Source organism: Schistocerca americana, chromosome 11, assembly GCF_021461395.2.
Source record: "Schistocerca americana isolate TAMUIC-IGC-003095 chromosome 11, iqSchAmer2.1, whole genome shotgun sequence".
Lineage (NCBI taxonomy): Eukaryota > Metazoa > Arthropoda > Insecta > Orthoptera > Acrididae > Schistocerca > Schistocerca americana.
In genome coordinates, this window is record NC_060129.1 from 199,928,323 (window position 1) to 199,934,322 (window position 6,000).

Sequence of the window (6,000 nt, forward strand, 5' to 3'; positions counted from 1 at the left end):
ATCTGAACTGCTTAGAGTCTTAAGTGTCACTTTCATACGAGGCTACATACAAGAGGCATCCTAATATGTTAAATTGTGTCTAATATTAACTAACTTCATGTTTTCGGAAATGCTTCATTTGCTATTGCCAGCCTGCATTTTATATGCCCATTGTCAATTATTTATCTGCCCAAATAACAAAATTACTTTTAGTGTATCCTTACTAATCTAATTCCCTTACGACTGGCTGACGTAATTAGACTGCATTCCATTACGTGTGTTTTACTTTTGTCGGTGATTGTCCTATATCCTTGCGGAGCTGTGGTTTGTTGTTGAAAATCTGCAATAGATCTGCTTTGTTGGTGCTCCACAGTTTTCGTAATTTTGACTGAGATAAAGTGACGCTGCAGTGCTAATCTTCTGCACTCCAGGGCAGAAGTTGTCACAGATTCAGCTACGTGAAAAAAATTTGGGTAGTTTACACATTTATGTACAACACAGAAAGCGGAGTCAAATTTTTGTGACAGATTTGTGTCCCAATATCAAATTATAGATTCTTAACCTTCACTGTTTGCATCATTTCTGTGATATGTTGCGACATTTCCAACATTTGCGAGTGCTGCGATAAATCTGTACTATTATTGACAACTGTAGGCCTAAACTTAAATTGTGCTCTTTTAGAAACTGTTGAAAACAGTTGGTGTATCCTTGTTCAGAAATAATCGTTCCCTAATTTCATTGTGTAGTTATGTGAGAAATAGGTTTTTAGTATTTTTGGACTCTTACAAGAGCAAACTTTTTGAAAATTTTTGTAGTATACAAGTGTTGTGAGTAACTTATTACAAAGAAAATCAATGTTTTTGATTCACAGTTACTGCAAAGTATACATTACTCTGAATTCCAGTGTATATCAAGGTGAATACACAAACATTTTTTGAAAATTGTGGAAGTTATTATAAGCAATTTCGTAGTAAATCTGTATTTGTGATCTAGTTACTGTTGTAAATAACATACTGTGTCGCATCTAGTTTCTCCTTTCAAGAGGAGTGTATATTATCTACATTTATCGTAAATTACCGGTAATGCTGTTTTCAGGTTTATTAGCTGCTGTAACCTTAAAAAGTTTTAAGAAATTAACCACTTTTACCACAGGTATTTCTCTTGTCCTAATAAAACTCTCATTTTGCGCACTAATTGCTTCAGTTCTTAAAGGAAATCAGTATTTTTTTTTTTTTTTTTTATTTCAGAGGATAAAAAGAAAATCAGCAGGCTCAGTTTAAAGTTGTTTGTTTAGCGTTCAGTTAAACATCACACCACCCACAGTGCAGCCCTACTGCGAATGCTGTCGTTGAACAGGGTACAGGACGGTCGACTACTGCCAAACGATTGTCAGCTGCAGCGATCTAGTGTGTCGGGAGAGCTCCCCGGAGTAGTGTATGACAGACACTGAAGATACACCGAGTTCTCTCCTCCCCTGCGGATCCTTTGTCCTCTGCAGGAAGTACAGGATCTGTCATTACTCGTCCACATGACTGGGAGTGGTATCAGCTCTCTACACGGTGGGTGGGGATAGGGGAGAACGCGGGGCGTTGCACCGATCCCCCTATCCGCAAATGTGCGTGGTTCTTTCTTTCACCAAATCTGAGCCAGAGGAACTAGCTTCACCTATTGGGAAATCTACCGTATATTCCTTCGTCGTTGTTGTTGCCGTGAGGCACCGTTATACCAAATGGAGAGGCGCGTTGATCTTAGAGCATGAGATATGGTAACCTTAAGTCACTGACAACACACAACGGTCAGGGTAGCACCTAATTCCAGAATAGCTGCAGTAGTTAGGATCTACGAACTACCCCCTCTTGACCAGGTCCCCAAAACTTAACTCCTGACGAGATCCCTTCGAAGCAAATTGTCATAACGATTGTCTATAAAGGCTTTGTACAACGATAAGAAATGTTACAGTTTATGGAATAATAACAGATACGACCAAACTGTCTCGTCTCTTCTGTTTTATGTAACATAACTTTGTTCACAGTTTTATTTCGCATTCACCACTCATTCACACTCTGGTGTGGAGTATATGTGAGTGCCTGAACCCTAACTCCCAAGTTCCAACACTTTTGGTTGCTAGACACCAGCAGTCAATGATAATGATACAGTATTTTGTAACTGACTCTTCTAGTTTAGCCACCGCCCTCCACGAATGTTTGTTAGGCTTAAGACAATTACACACTTTTCTCTCCGGTCCGCCATTATTAAGGGTTCGCTTAAAGTTAATGTTTTTCTCCTTTTCATAAGTTAGAGCCAGCTCTCCGCGATATAATTAAAAAAACGGTCTCAATACCGCGTCCCTCGTGAGATGCGAATAGATTTATCCCGGAATTGACCGCCCTGTAGGTGTACTCAATTTAATGACCACAATTCGTTATCCGCGATTTCGTGTAACTAATTGTCCTTTTGTTACTCTGATCGTATACCGTAGTTATTTAAAACGCCCCTATATTTTTTCACAACGCACAATTAACACTTCTTTACTTGTTTATCTCTAAGAGTAAAAGAAAAAATGACGGCGTATCGTCAGCTTCGTCGATCAAAACACCACCATATGCCCAATTTTACCTCTTCTCATAGAATCGCCTACCTTACTCATTAATTTACTATATATTATTTCCAATAACACTAAACAGGTATCGCCGTTATATTTTAGTTGTATTCAAAAGCACGTTATTATCATTATGACCGAACAAACCGCGCGGCGTGTGTTTTTAATGATAGCTTTACGCTCGCCCAGCCTTTACTCGTGCAATATTATATATAAATATACAGACAGGACCGAAAGATCAATCTCTCTACCGTAACCAAAAGAGGCAAATACGTTATTCAAGTTCCGTTACACCTATCTTGATCATGTTGTTACAGAAACTTGCTGTGCCCTGTGTCAAGAGAACACAAATGCAAAAGGGTAGGGGTGTATTAATCGTATGCAGATCAAATGGCGGTACCCGTTAGGGAAATGGTAGTAAGGGACAGAAGGGAACACCAGGTGCACTCAGTGTGTGTGCCTCTGGGGGGGGGGGGGGAGGGGGGGGGGCGTCTTCATTCAGCACGTTGAAGAGAGTATTCTGACAGCCGTTGAGAGAACAGGGTACAATCGACTGCAGATTGTAGCCCACATTGGGTCAGAAGATGCCTGTCGTCTCGGCTCCGAGATGTAGTATTATGCTCATTGTCGGGTAGCACTCCGGGTACGATTTGTCACCCGGTTGCCTGTGTCTGCCAACTTTACCTTACAAATAATTTGTGGGCAACATTCTCGAAGTTAACTGCCGCAGTGCACCTGTTATGCACACAACTACACTGTCCCGCGTGACTTCTCCTTTTGCCCACGTGCAGTTGCTGAAAGACAACTCTGATCTATTTCAGATACTGAAATGATTTGCACTAACTCTTCTGTGTTATAACAGCAATTTTTGCACTGTACAATTACTTCTACAGTCAAAGAGTGATACGGATTGCCCATAACACGGTAATGGTTTGACATTAGAGACTGAGTAGCAGTTCTCCAGTGTCCTTCATTTGTTCATTTACATTCTAATCCGTGCCCACTTTTCTCCACAATTTCTGAGGCACTGCGATGCCAAAGCGTAGGTCTCCACAACAGGTGAAGACGCAATTATGCTGTAGTATCTTGCCGATGTTCTGAGATAACTTTGTATCCATCTGCACGCATCAAACGAGGGCACACACAGTGAAATGTTTCACACTTAACTACTATCTAACCTATGTTGTCGTCTTCCGCAAACATCTTTCGTCAGTTAAGAGCGGAATGTGCAATTCTGTAGAATCACCGCGTTACGTCGCAGATGCCTGTAGACGAAAGATGTCGTCGTAATCCAATTTACTTAACTAGTTACGACATCACTTAACATTAAACAAAATATTCTTAAAATAACAATAGGTTGCGGCGGGGCAGGGTTGGCGCGCTGTGTTGCGATTTAATTATTGATGTCCACCTACCGCAGTATAGCGTCCATTGACCACCCATTGCTCTGCATTTGTAGGTGCTATGTAGACGATGAGCGAAGCAGCGTTGAAGAAAACCACCATCCGCACTTACGATTACAAAGTCCGTGTAACTCCAGTAACGAGATAAGCCTGTAAATCTCTATTAATAATGGGCAAAGTAGGTGCTTCCTCCCTCCATTGAAAATGTTTGTTTGTTGATACTGATGTTTTATTACAGTCCTTTTCATTTCTTGTGTCATCGAGCCCACATTTACGTCGGTAGTACATCTACTACTACTTCGAGCAGCTTATATCACACGTAAGACAGCCAGAAATATGCCAAGTCCAACCCCAAATATTACAAGATTCACTCTGGCTATACTCTGTTAAAAAATGAGTTCACATTCGGTCCTTTTCAGTGGGTTCTTCGAAAGAAGATGCTCACCAAAATGTTCTGTACTGGCATATGGAACACGCCGTGCAGAATTATACACAAAGGCTGACACTTTCACACTTGGTTGTTTCTGCAACTAACATACCGAAACCTCTCAAAACTTCACCGAAATCTCCCTAATTGCATCTGTTAGCACAGCAATATAAACCGAGCGCGATTTAACCGTCCTTTCTTCATCTTACAGATAATTTTTTCGGACACATTTAACGTGACCTCCTTGTCCTACAGCGAGTCCACAACTGACTGAATGCCGTCACTCACAGGGCATATAACTCATTCAATCATGCGGGAAAGACTTCTCTCTCATTGGTCGATCAAAATGATCATCCAGTCAGATTAACTTTTCGTGATCAATTTCACTCGCAAACTGCTTTACTCCAGTCAGCACTCGCAGATGAATCTACATCATTTAATATTGCAAAATTTCACAAAATGTTCCACAAAACCAAACCAAACGAAAATTAAAAGAAAACTGTTCTTGAAATATACTTTAGAAATAAGTATCCTCTTACTATCTTTCTGGCTGCTTTATTACAAAAACAAACACTCCTAGACATACGTCATCCACAAGTTAGGGGAATTCACTGTTTTCAGGACATCCTGGTTATGTAACACTTGCTAGTTACGGATGGTGTAATATATTATAAAATTGAAAGTTGACGTATGTCCCCGCATACACACTCACATTCACTCTCATCTCCTCCCACCCTAACACAAAATATAAATATCAACTTTTAAACTATTATTTCCATTATGAAAGCAAAATTATTACAAGTTTAGACTCAAAATTCCTTAAAAATAACTTGTGTGCACTGAGAGTGCCGTTATTGTTTTCGAATAACAAAGAAACGTAAACTGTCACGATTCCTATCTGAATTTACTTTACTGAGTGCCAGTTAAGTACTTTTGTAATAGGTTTTTTATATTTCCAAAAGTATTAAAGTTATCCGCATGAAAATTTGATTCACTGTTCTTCTAAATTATAAAAGTTCCTATACCAAATTTGAAAACAAACAGATCATATTTATCATAGTTATTTAGTTTCTTAGGTGAGGTGAATAAGTGATTTTAGTACAGGCCACAGTGAGCATTCTCACTGTCCACTGTGGCGACAAGTGTGGCTACGATGCGTACGGCAGGCCACATGCCAGCCGCCACTGAACGCTACTATACTGCAGGCTCCCAAACAGCTTTCCATAACTCAACAAACTTACTGTAGAAATCTGCAGTCGCGTAATAGCTGCGACGCTACGAGGTCTTCGCTTCACTTTGATCATCATTATTTTCAGCAACTAAAGCTCCTTTAAGACAAAATCCAATTTTATTTTTGGAAAATATTCATCACAAGATGCAACTTACTCAGATAAAAGATAAAGTGATACTGAATGCAAGTGTCCCCTTTTTTCAGTTCCTCTATGAAAAAAAGGATCATGTCGATCCATCTGTGGATTCACCTGGTCTAGGTCTAGACCGTCCCTTCCAAAGTCCACCTATCCTTGATCTCTCCTGTACCTACCTAAAACAGGGTACACTGCATCTTTAACAGTATAGAAAGCCTCTGACAA